Below are 12,440 nucleotides of genomic sequence, written 5' to 3'. Positions count from 1 at the left end.
TTTCCCTAGCAGTTCTCATGAGGGGAAGCTACCTTCCCCATACCAGAGTTGTTTCATAGCCAGTATATTTCAGTTTTCTGAGAGAGTTATAGTCAGTGTCATCCCTAGGCCAGCTATGCTCACAGGCATGTCTATATTCCTAGCCCAGGTCTTACACTTGAAGTCCTTCTTATCAGGGACCTTGGCTGAGATACTTCCCAGCCACCTCTACCAAGAGGGCTTTGGCTTATCAGAGGCTTTGGATAAGTACTTTTCTCAGTACTTTTCCAATCCTTCCATCCCTCTAGCCCATGTGTACATAATGAGACAGGACTCTTTTGTTTGGGGCTCCTCAGCAGTGAGACAGGTGCCCTGTTCATGCCCTGTCCATGCTGCATCATATGATGATTGACTTTCACCATTCTGGAGTATTCTATCTTACATGCATTGCCACAGTAAGTGAATAAGGCCTGATTGCTACTTTCAGTTTAGTTTATTTTCCTAACTGACTCACTTGACACCTGATTGTTTAACATGGTACCCCGCCTTTGCAGATAACCATTTCCAGGCTGGCATCTCAGCCGCTTCTTTAACAAACCATTCCATTCTCCCTACTATGGGTGACTTGTAGGTGGTACACCCTTGACTTTGTGACTACTACCACATCTCTTTACTATAAGGTAGGTCTCCTCTTATGTAATGGTGTTACATGTGGTTTCATGTCAGTGAACCAAATCTTCTATAGCATTTTTGATAGTGGTGCTGACCAAGGCCCTGGGGCAAATACATATCTAAAATACATATGTTGATTCAGGTCAAGTTTAACCATTGTCCCTTTTAGAGTCAGAGAAATACTACTATTTACCAATTTCATAATCTAGAATTCACTAAAGAATGGACCAGCTGTTTATCTAGCCTGGCCTTTTATCTCAGCAGCAGACTCTGCATAGTATAGTTGCTGATCTAGGTAATGGTAATTAGGGATCTATTAGGAAAGGAGAACTGGAATAAAGAAATGAGGATGCTGGGAAATACCATGGGGTAATTTCATCCAGTGGAAGCTGCAGAGGCACAGAAGAGGCTCCCCTGAAGGAAAAAGCCTGCACTCCTGGCCACCTAACGTAGTGTTACATGTTGGAATCAAGTGGTCTAACCTGTCACTAACCAAGCCTCTCATCTAGAAGTTCTCATCAAAGTTACTGTTGAGGAGTGTTGTTAGTACCTGTTTTCATCATGAAGATATGGTTTCTATTGCTGGGCCAGGCCCTGGTAATTCAGTGAGCCCGTATTCCTAAAGGAGTTAAAGGAGTACACTGGTGTTATGAGCCACTGACTCGGTGGCTTAGAGCTACCATTCCTCACATGGGGAGAAACATGATATGTTTCCCACCTTGGGTGGTGATGAGTAAGCTGCAGCTGGGATGACTCAGAAGGTTCTACAGTTTCCTGAGGTGCTGAAGTATACCTATACATGGCACAGAGACCACGTGTCTTAGCTCAGACTGCTATAACTTATTACCATAGACTGAGTGGCTTAAATAACAACCCACTCACAGTTATAAGAGCTAGGAAGTCTGAGATCTAGGTACCAGCAGATCCTGTGTCTGGTGAGGAAACACTTCCTGGTTTGCAGATGACTCTCTTCTCAATGTATCCTCACATGCCAGGCAAAAGAGAGGGGGGGGGAAAGAGAGGCAGAGAGAGAGAATTCTTATGTCTCTTTGTATATGGGCACTAATTCCATTCATGTGGGCTAGCTCTCATGACCTAGCTCCCTTCCAAAGGCCAAAGATTTTTAACATTTAACACAAATATTCAGTCTATACACCAGGTAAACCATATAGCACATTATGATGCCCAGTTTGCTAAGCAGCTACATCCCTTCCTTCTATGGGGGTTGCTGGACTATATAAACCAAACTCATACCCAAATTGACGTAGCAGATCTTAGGCTTGAATGATAAAGATGAGCAAGGGTTAAAACAAGTGAGTGACTATACTACCAGATTTGGAGCCACTTTCAGTCCTGCTTGTGATAGTAAAAACTTAAAGCACTTTATTCCTCAATTTCTATTTCCTCTGTGAACTCTAGAATAGAGGATCTGAAGCTTAAGCTGTGGGTCTTAAACTTGATATTGGTTAATGTCAGCAGAATACACTAGGCATTTAAAACCTGCTGAAATGCCAGAGGCTTATCAAGCATCTTTAACTGGCAGTAGGAAGTATTAAATAAAGTTGGTATCACCATTAAAGAGGGGATATGATGAAGTATTATTGACCAACTACCACTTCACTTTGATTCTTTGGAAGCTTCTATTGGATTTCAGGAGATAGAAATTTCTATCTTACCTGAGTTGCATTCTGGACGTAGTTCAAACATCTTTCTTGATTTTAAAATCATTTACTATCTGGGATGATTTGGAGTATATCTTTTCATATTTCATTTTTTTTCTTGGATGGGCATGATAGCAATGGTATTGGAAAGAGTTATTGGGATTATGATGGAATGTTGTAAAAGTGAATAGAAAGATAGACCTTCAAGATGGCAGAGGATTAAAATGTGGAGATCACCTTCCTCCCTACAAAAACATCAGAAATACATCTACATATGGAACAACTTCTACAAAACACTTACTGAATGCTGGCAGAAGACTTCAGACTTCTCAAAAGGTAAGAGATTCCCTACGTATCTGGGTAGGGCAAAAGAAAAAAGGAAAAAACAGAGACAAACGAATAGGGACAGGACCTGCACCTCTGGGAGGGAGCTGTGAAGGAGGAAAATTTTCCACACACTAGGAAGCCCCTTCACTGGCAGAGACAAGGGATGGAAGGGAGGAAGCTTTGGAGCCATGGAGGAGAGCACAGCAATAGGGGTGCAGAGGGCAAAGCAGAGAGATTCACACAGAGAGGAACAGTACCGACAAGCACTCACCAGCCTAAGATGTTTTTCTGCTCACCTGACAGGTGGGTGAGGGGTGGGAGCTGAGGTCCAGGCTTCAGAGGTCAGATCCCAGGGAGAGGACTGAGGTTGGCTGCATAAACACAGCCTAAAGGGGGCTAATGCACCACAGCTAGCTGGGAGGGAGTCCAGGAAAAAGTCTGGACCTTCCTAAGAGTCAAGAGACCATTGTTTCAGGATGCACGAGGAGAAGGGATTCAGAGCACAGCCTAAATTAGCTCCAGAGGTGCAAGCCGTGGTTATCAACATGGACACCAGAGAAGGGCATGAAACTCTAAGGCTGCTGCTGCAGCCACCAAGAAGCCTGTGTGCAAGCAAAGGTCACTATCCACACTTCCCCCTCCAAGAGGCTGTGTAGCCCACCACTGCCAGGGTCCCATGATCCAGGGACAAATTGCCTGGGAGAACACATGGCTCACCTCAGGCTGGTGCAACATCACGCCAGTCTCTGCCGCCACAGACTTGCCCCGCATTCTGTATCCCTCCCTCCCCCTGGCCTGAGTAAGCCATAGCACCCGAATCAGCTGCTACTTTAACCCTGTCCTGTCTGAGCAAAGAACAGTCTCCCTCAAGTGACCTACATGCAGAGGCAGGGCCAAATCCAAAGCTGAACCACAGGAGCTGTGCGAACAAAGGACAGAAAGGGAAATTTCTCCCAGCAGCCTCAGGAGCAGTGGATTATCTCCACAATCACCTTGATGTACCCTGCATCTGTGATGGATCTTCCCATAATTGAGGTAGTAGACTTTGGGAGCAACTGTAGCCTTGGTGTTTGCTTTCTGCATCTAATTCCTTTCTGGTTTATGTTTATCTTAGTTTAGTATTTGGAGCTTATTATCACTGGTAGATTTGTTTATTGATTTGGTTGCTCTCTGCCTTTATATATATATAATTTTCCTTTTTCTCTTTTTGTGAGTGTGTATGTGTATGCTTTGTGTAACTTATTCTGTATAGCTTTGCTTTTACCATTTCTCCTGGGTTCTGCCTGTCCTTTTTTTTTTTTAAGTATAGATTTTAGTGCTTGTTATCATTGGTGGACTTGTTTTTTGGTTTGCTGGCTCTCTTTTTTCTTTTTTTATTACATTTTAATTTTTTTGTTTTTTAATAATTTTTCTTTTTTTATTTTAATAACTGTATTTTATTTTATTATTTTCTATTTTCTTTCTTTCATTTTTTTTCTGCCTTTTCTTCTGAGCTGTGTGGCTGACAGGGTCTTGGTGCTCCAGCTGGATGTCAGGTGGGAGAGCTGAGTTCAGGACATTGTTCCACCAGAGACCTCCCAGCTCCATGTAACATCAAATGGTGAGAGCTTTCCCAAAGATCTCCATCTCAATGCTAAGACCCAGCTGCACTCAATGACCAGCAAGCTACAGTGCTGGACACCCTATGTGAAACAACTAGCAAGACAGGAACATAGGGCTTCCCTGGTGGCGCAGTGGTTGAGAATCTGCCTGCCAATGCAGGGGACACGGGTTTGAGCCCTGGTCTGGGAAGGTCCCACATGCCATGGAGCAACTAGGCCTGTGAGCCACAATTACTGAGCCTGCATGTCTGGAGCCTGTGCTCCACAACAAGAGAGGCCGCGATAGTGAGAGGCCCGTGCACTGCGATGAAGAGTGGCCCCCACTCGTTACAACTGGAGAAAGCCCTCACACAGAAATGAAGACCCAACACAGCCAAAAAACCCAACACACCCAAAAAAAAAAAAAAAAAAAAAAAAAAAGACAGGAACACAGCCCCACCCATTAGCAGAGAGGCTGCCTAACATCATAATAAGGTCACACACCCCAATACACACCACGAGACATGGTCCTGCCCACTAGAAAGGCAAGATCAAGCCTCATCCACCAGAACACAGTCACCAGTCCCCTCCACCAGGAAGCCTACACAAACCAAGCAACCAACCTTAGCCACAGGGGGCAGATACCAAAAACAACAGGAACTACAAACCTGAAGCTGTGAAAAGGAGACCCCAAGCACAGTAAGTTAAGCAAAATGAGAAGAAAGAGAAACACAACAGATGAAGGAGCAAGGTAAAAACCCGCCAAAACAAACAAATGAAGAGGAAATAGGCAGTCTACCTGAAAAAGAATTCAGAGTAATGATAATAAAGATGATCTAAAATCTTGGGAAAAAATGGAGAAAATACAAGAAGCACTTAACAAGGACCTAGAAGAACTAAAGAGCAAACAAACAATGAGGAACAACACAATAAATGAAATTAAAAATTCTCTAGAAGGAATCAATAGCAGAATACCTGAAGCAGAAGAATGGATAAGTGACCTGGAAGATAAAATAGTAGAAATAACTACCACAGAGCAGAATAAAGATAAAAGAATGAAAAGAACTGAATATACTCTCCAGGCCTCTGGGACAACATTAAATGTACCAACATTCGAACTATAAGGGTCCCAGAAGAAGAAGAGAAAAAGAAAGGAACTGAGAAAATATTTGAAGAGATTATACTTGAAAACTTCCCTAATATGGGAAAGGAAATAGTCAATCAAGTCCAGGAAGGGCAGAGAGTCCCATACAGGATAAATCCAAGGAGAAAACAGGCCAAGACACATTAATCAAACTATAAAAAATTAAATGTAAAGAAAGAGTATTAAAAGAAGCAAGGGAAAAACAACAAATAACATACAAGGGAATCCCCATAAGGTTAACAGCTGATCTTTCAGCAGAAACTCTGCAAGCCAGAAGGGAGTGGCAGGACATATTTAAAGTGATGAAGGAGAAAAACCTACAACCAAGATTACTCTACCCAGTAGGGATTTCATTCAGATTCGACAGAGAAATTAAAATCTTTACAGACATGCAAAAGCTAAGAGAATTCAGCACCATCAAAGCAGCTGTACAACAAATGTTAAAGGAACTTCTCTAGGCAGGAAACACAAGAGAAGGAAAAGACGTACAATAACAAACTCAAAACAATTAAGAAAATGCTAATAGGAACATACATATCAATATTTACCTTAAATGAAAATGGACTAAATGCTCTAATCAAAAGACACAGACTCACTGAATGGATACAAAAACAAGACCCATATATATGCTATCAACAAGAGACACACTTCAGACCTAGGGACACATACAGATTGAAAGTGAGGAGATGGAGAAAGATATTCCATGCAAATGGCAATCAGAAGAAAGCTGGAGTAGCAATTCTCATATCAGACAAAAGAGTCTTTAAAATAAACACTATTACAAGCAACAAAGAGGACACTACATAATGATCAAGGGATCAATCCAAGAAGAAGATATAACAATTGTAAATATTTATGCACCTAACAGAGGAGCACGTCAGTACATAAGGCAAATGCTAACAGCCATAATATGGGAAATCGACAGTAACAAACATAGAAGGGGATTTTAACACCCCACTTTCACAAAGAGATAGATCATCCAAACAGAATACATTTCCTTCTCAAGTGCTCATAGAACATTCTCCAGGATAGATCATATGTTGGGTCACAAATCAAGCCTTGGTAAATTTAAGAAATTGAAATCATATCACGTGTCTTTTCCAACCACAATGCTATGAGACCTGATATCAATTAAAGTAAAAATTCTGTAAAAAGTACAAACACATGAAGGTTAAAAAATACACTACTAAATAACCAAGATATCACTGAAGAAATCAAAGGGGAAATCAAAAACTATATAGAAACAAATGACAATGAAAACACAATGACCCAAAACCTATGGGATGCAACAAGAGCAGTTCTAACAGGGAAGTTTATAGCAATACAATCCTACCTCAAGAAATATCTCAAATAAACAAAGTAACCATACATCTAAAGGAATCAGAGAAAGAACAACAACAACAACAACAAAAACCCAAAGTTAGCAGAAGGAAAGAAATCATAAAGATCAGATCAGAAATAAATGAAATGTGCTGTTGGATTCTGTCTGCTAGTATTTTGTTGAGAATTTTTGCAACTATGTTCATCAGTGATATTGGCCTGTAGTTTTCTTTTTTTGTGACATTTTTGTCTGGTTTTGGTATCAGGGTGATGGTGGCCCTGTAGAATGAGTCTAGGAGTGTTCCTCCCTCTGCTATATCTTGGAAGGGTTTGAGAAAGATAGGCATTAGCTCATCTATAAATGTTTGATAGAATTCACCTGTGGAGCCATCTGGTCCAGGGCTTTTGTTTGTTGGAAGATTTTTAATCACAGTCTCTATTTCCGTGCTTGTGATTGGTCTGTTTATATTTTCTTTTTCTTCCTGGTTCAGTCTTAGAAGGTTGTGCTTTTCTAACAATTTGTTCCATTTCTTCCAGGTTGCCCCTTTTAGTGACATATAGTTTCTTGTAATAATCTCTCATTATCCTTTGTATTTCTGCAGTGTCAGTTATTACTTCCCCTTTTTCATTTCTAATTCTACTGATTTGAATCTTCTCGCTTTTTATCTTGATTAGTCTGTCTAATGGTTAATCAATTTTGTTTATATACTCAAAGAACCAGCTTTTAGTTTTATTGATCTTTGCTATTTTTTCCTTCATTTCTTTTTCATTTATTTCTGATCTGATCTTTATGAGAATCCAACAGCACATTAAAAGAATAATACACCATGATCAAGTGGGGTTTATCCCAGGAATGCAAGGATTCTTCAATATATGCAAAACAAACAATGTGGTACACCATATGAACAAACTGAAAGAGAAAAACCATATGATCACCTCAATAGATGCAGAGAAAGCTTTTGACAAAGTTCAACACCAATTTATGATAAAAACCCTCTATGAAGTAGACATAGAGGGAACTTACTACAACATAATAAAGACCATATTTGACAAACCCACAGCCAACATTGTCCTCAATGGTGAAAAACTGAAACCATTTCCACTAAGATCAGGAACAAGACAAGTTTGCCCACTCTCAACACTACTGCTCAACATAGTTCTAGAAGTTTTGGCCACAGCAATCAGAGAAGAAAAAGAAATAAAAGAAATCCAAATTGGGAAAGAAGAAACAAAGCTCTCACTGTTTGCAGATGACATGATACTATAAATAGAGAATCCTAAAGATGTTACCAGTAAACTACTAGAGCTAATCAATTAATTTTGTAAAGTAGTGGGATACAAAATTAATGCACAGAAATCTCTTGCATTCCTATACACTAATGATGAAAAATCTGAAAGTGAAATTAAGAAAACACTCCCATTGACCAATGCAAAAAAAAGAATAAAATACCTAGGAATAAACTTACCTAACGATACAAAAGACATGTATGCAGAAAATTATAAGACACTGTTGAAATAAATTAAAGATGATAGAAATAGATGGAGAGATATACCATTTTCTTGGATTGGAAAATCAGCATTGTGAAAATGACTATACTACCCAAAGCAATCTACAGATTCAATGCAATCCCTATCAAACTACCAATGGCATTTTTCACAGAACTAGAACAATAAATTTCACAATTTGTATAGAAACACAAAAGACCCCGAATGGCCAAAGAAATCTTGAGAAAGAAAAATGGAGCTAGAGGAATCATGCTGCCACATTTCAGACTATATTACAAAGCTATAGTAATCAAGACATAGTGATAGTGGCACAAACACAGAAATATAGATCAATGGAACAGGATAGAAAGCCCAGAGATAAACCCATGTACATATGGTCACCTTATCTTTGATAAAGGAGGAAAGAATATACAATGGAGAAAGTACAGCCTCTTCAATAAGTGGTGCTGGAAAAACTGGACAGCTACATGTAAAAGAATGAAATTAGAACACCCTCTAACACCATACACAAAAATAAAATCAAAATGGATTAAAGACCTAAATGTAAGGCCAGACACTATCAAACTCTTAGAGGAAAACATAGGCTGAACATTCTATGACATAAATCACAGCAAGATACTTTTTGACCAACTTCCTAGAGAAATGGAAATAAAAATGCAAATAAACAAATGGGACCTAATGAGACTTAAAAGCTTTTTCACAGCAAAGGAAACCATAAATAAGTCGAAAAGACAACCTTCAGAATGGGAGAAAATATTTGCAAAGGAAGCAACTGACAAAAGATTAATCACCAAGATTTACAAACAGCTCATGCAGCTCAATATTAAAAAGATAAACAACCCACTCCCAAAATGGCGGAAGACCTAAATAGACATTTCTCCAAAGAAGATATACAGACTGCCAAAAAACACATAAAATAATTGTCAACATCACTAATCATTAGAGAAGAGCAAATCAAACCTACAATAAGGTATTACCTCACACCAGCCAGAATGGCCATCATGAAAAAATCTACAAACAATAAATGCTGGAGAGGGTGTGGAGAAAAGGGAACCCTCTTGCCCTGTTCATGGGAATGTAGCCAGATACAGCCATTATGTAAAACTATCTGTAGGTTCCTTAAAAAATTATAACGAGAACTACCGCATGACCTAGAAATCCCACTACTGGGCTTTTACCCTGAGAAAACCATAATTCAAAAAGTCATGTACCACAATGTTCATTACAGGTCTATTTACAATAGCCAAGACTTGGAAGCAACATAAGTGTCCATCAAAAGATGCATGGATAAAGAGGATGTGGCACATATATACAATGGAATATTATTCAGGCATAAAAAAATGAAGTTGAGTTATTTGTGGTGAGGTGGGTGGAATTAGAGTCTGTCATACAGAATGAAGTAAGTCAGAAAGAGAAAAACAAATACTGTGCTAACACATATATATGGAAACTAAAAAAAAAAAAAAAAAGATCATGAAGAACCTAGGGGCAAGGCAGGAATAAAGATGCAGGCCTACTAGAGAATGCTCTTGAGGACACGGGGAGGGGGAACGGTAAGCTGGGACAAAGTGAGAGAGTGGTAGTGTATATATAGACATATATACACTACCAAATTAAAAATAGATAGCTAGTGTGAAGCAGTCACATAGCACAGGGAGATAAGCTCAGTGCCTTGTGACCAGCTAGAAGGGTGGGATAGGGAGGTTGGGAAGGTGGGAGACGCAAGAGGGAAGAGATATGGGGATATATGTATATGTAAAACTGATTCACTTTGTTGTGAAGCAGAAACTAAGAAACCATTGTAAAGCAATTATACTCAAATAAAAATGTTAAAAAAAAAAAAAACACAGCCAAAATAACTAACTAAATAAATTTACTAAAAAGAAACAATAAATGAAAAAGAAATGAAGGGAACCACAGCAAAGATCAACAAAACTGAAAGCTGTTTCTTTGTGAAGATAAACAAAATTGATAAACCATCAGCTAGACTCATCAAGAAAAAAAGGGAGGAGACTCAAATCAACAGAATTAGAAATGAAAAAGGAGAAGTAACAAATGACACTGCAGAAATACAAAGGATCATGAGAGATTACTACAAGCAATTATATGCCAATAAAATGGACAACCTGGAAGAAATGGACAAATTCTTAGAAAAGCACAACCTTCCGAGACTGAATCTGGAAGAAATAGAAAATATAAACAGACCAATCACAAGCACTGAAATTGAGACTGTAATTAAAAATCTTTCAAAAAACAAAAGCCCAGGACCAGATGGGTTCACAGGCGAATTCTATCAAACACTAAGAAGAACTAACACCTATCCTTTTCAAACTTTTCCAAAATATAGCAGAAGGAGGAACACTCCAATACTCATTCTACAAGGCCACCATCACCCTAATACCAAAAACAGGCAAAGATCTCACAAAGAAAGAAAACTACAGGCCAATATCACTGATGAGCAGAGATGCAAATATCCTCAACAAAATACTAGCAAACAGAATCCAAAGCATATTCAAAAGATCATACACCATGATCAAGTGGGGTTTATCCCAGGAATGCAAGAATTCTTCAATATATACATATCAATCAATGTGATAAACCATATTAACAAAACGAAGGAGAAAAAACAAATATCATCTCAATAGATGCAGAAGAAGCATTTGACAAAATTTAACACATATTTATGATAAAAATCCTCCAGAAAGTAGGCATAGAGGGAACTTACCTCAACATAATAAAGGTCCTATATGGCAAGCCCACAGCCAACATCGATCTCAATGGTGAAAAACTGAAACCATTTCCTCTAGAATCAGGAACAAGACAAGGTTGTCCACTCTCACCACAATTATTCAACATAGTTTTGGAAATTATAACCACAGCTATCAGAAAAGAAAAAGAAATAAAATGAATCCAAATTGGAAAAGAAGAAGTAAAATTGTCACTATTTGCAGATGACATGATACTATACATAGAGAATCCTAAAGATGCTACCAGAAAACATCTAGAGCTTATCAAAGAATTTGGTAAAGTAGCAGGGTACAAACTTAAGGCACATAAATCTCTTGCATTCCTATACACTAATGATGAAAAATGTGAAAGATAAATTAAGGAAACACTCCTTTTTATCATTGCAACAAAAATAATAAAATACCTGGGAATAATCCTACCTTAGGAGACAAAAGACCTGTATATAGAAAACTATAAGACACTGAAAGAAATTAAAGTTGATCCAAAGACATGGAGAGATATACCACATTCTTGGATTGGAAGAACCAACATTGTGAAAATGACTATACTACGTAAAGCAATCTACTGATTCAATGCAATCCCTATCAAATTACCAATGGCATTTTTCACAGAAATAGAACAAAAAATTTCACAATTTGTATGGAAACACAAAAGACCCCAAATAGCCAAAGCAATCTTGAGAAAGAAAAATGGAGCTAGAGGAATCAGGCTCCCACATTTCAGACTATACTACAAAGCTATAATAATCAAGACATAGTGATAGTGGCACAAACAGAAATATAGGTCAATGGAACAGGATATAAAGCCCAGAGATAAACCCACGCACATATGGTCACCTTATTTTTGATAAAAGAGTCAAGAATATACAATGGAGAAAAGAGAGCCTCTTCAATAAGTGGTGCTGGGAAAACTGGACAGCTACATGTAAAAGAATGGAATTAGAACACTCCCTAACACCATACAGAAAAATAAACTCAACATGGATTAAAGACCTAAATGTAAGGCCAGACACTAATTAAAACTCTTAGAGGAAAACAGGCAGAGCAGCCTATGACATAAATCACAGCAAGATCCTTTTTGACCCACCTCCTAGAGAAATGGAAATAAAAACAAAAATAAACAAATAGGACCTAATGAAAATTAAAAGCTTTGCATAGCAAAGGAAAACATAAACAAGATGAAAAAACAACCCTCAGAATGGGAGAAAATATTTGCAAATGAAGCAACTGACAAAGGATTAATCTCCACACTTTACAAGCAGCTCATGCAGCTCAATATCAAAAAAATAAATGACCCACTCCAAAAATGGTGGAAGACCTAAATAGACATTTCTCCAAAGAAAGATTGCTAACAAACACATGAAAAGATTCTCAACATCACTGATCATTAAAGAAATGCAAATCAAAGCTACCATGAGGTATCATGTCACATTTGTCAGAGTGGCCATCATCAAAAAATCTACAAACAATAAATGATGGAGACGGTGTGGAGAAAAGTGAATGC

This window comes from Lipotes vexillifer, unplaced genomic scaffold (genome assembly GCF_000442215.2).
Source record: "Lipotes vexillifer unplaced genomic scaffold, Lipotes_vexillifer_v1.1 scaffold1893, whole genome shotgun sequence".
Classification (NCBI taxonomy): domain Eukaryota; kingdom Metazoa; phylum Chordata; class Mammalia; order Artiodactyla; family Lipotidae; genus Lipotes; species Lipotes vexillifer.
Note: the sequence above shows the minus strand (reverse complement) of the source record.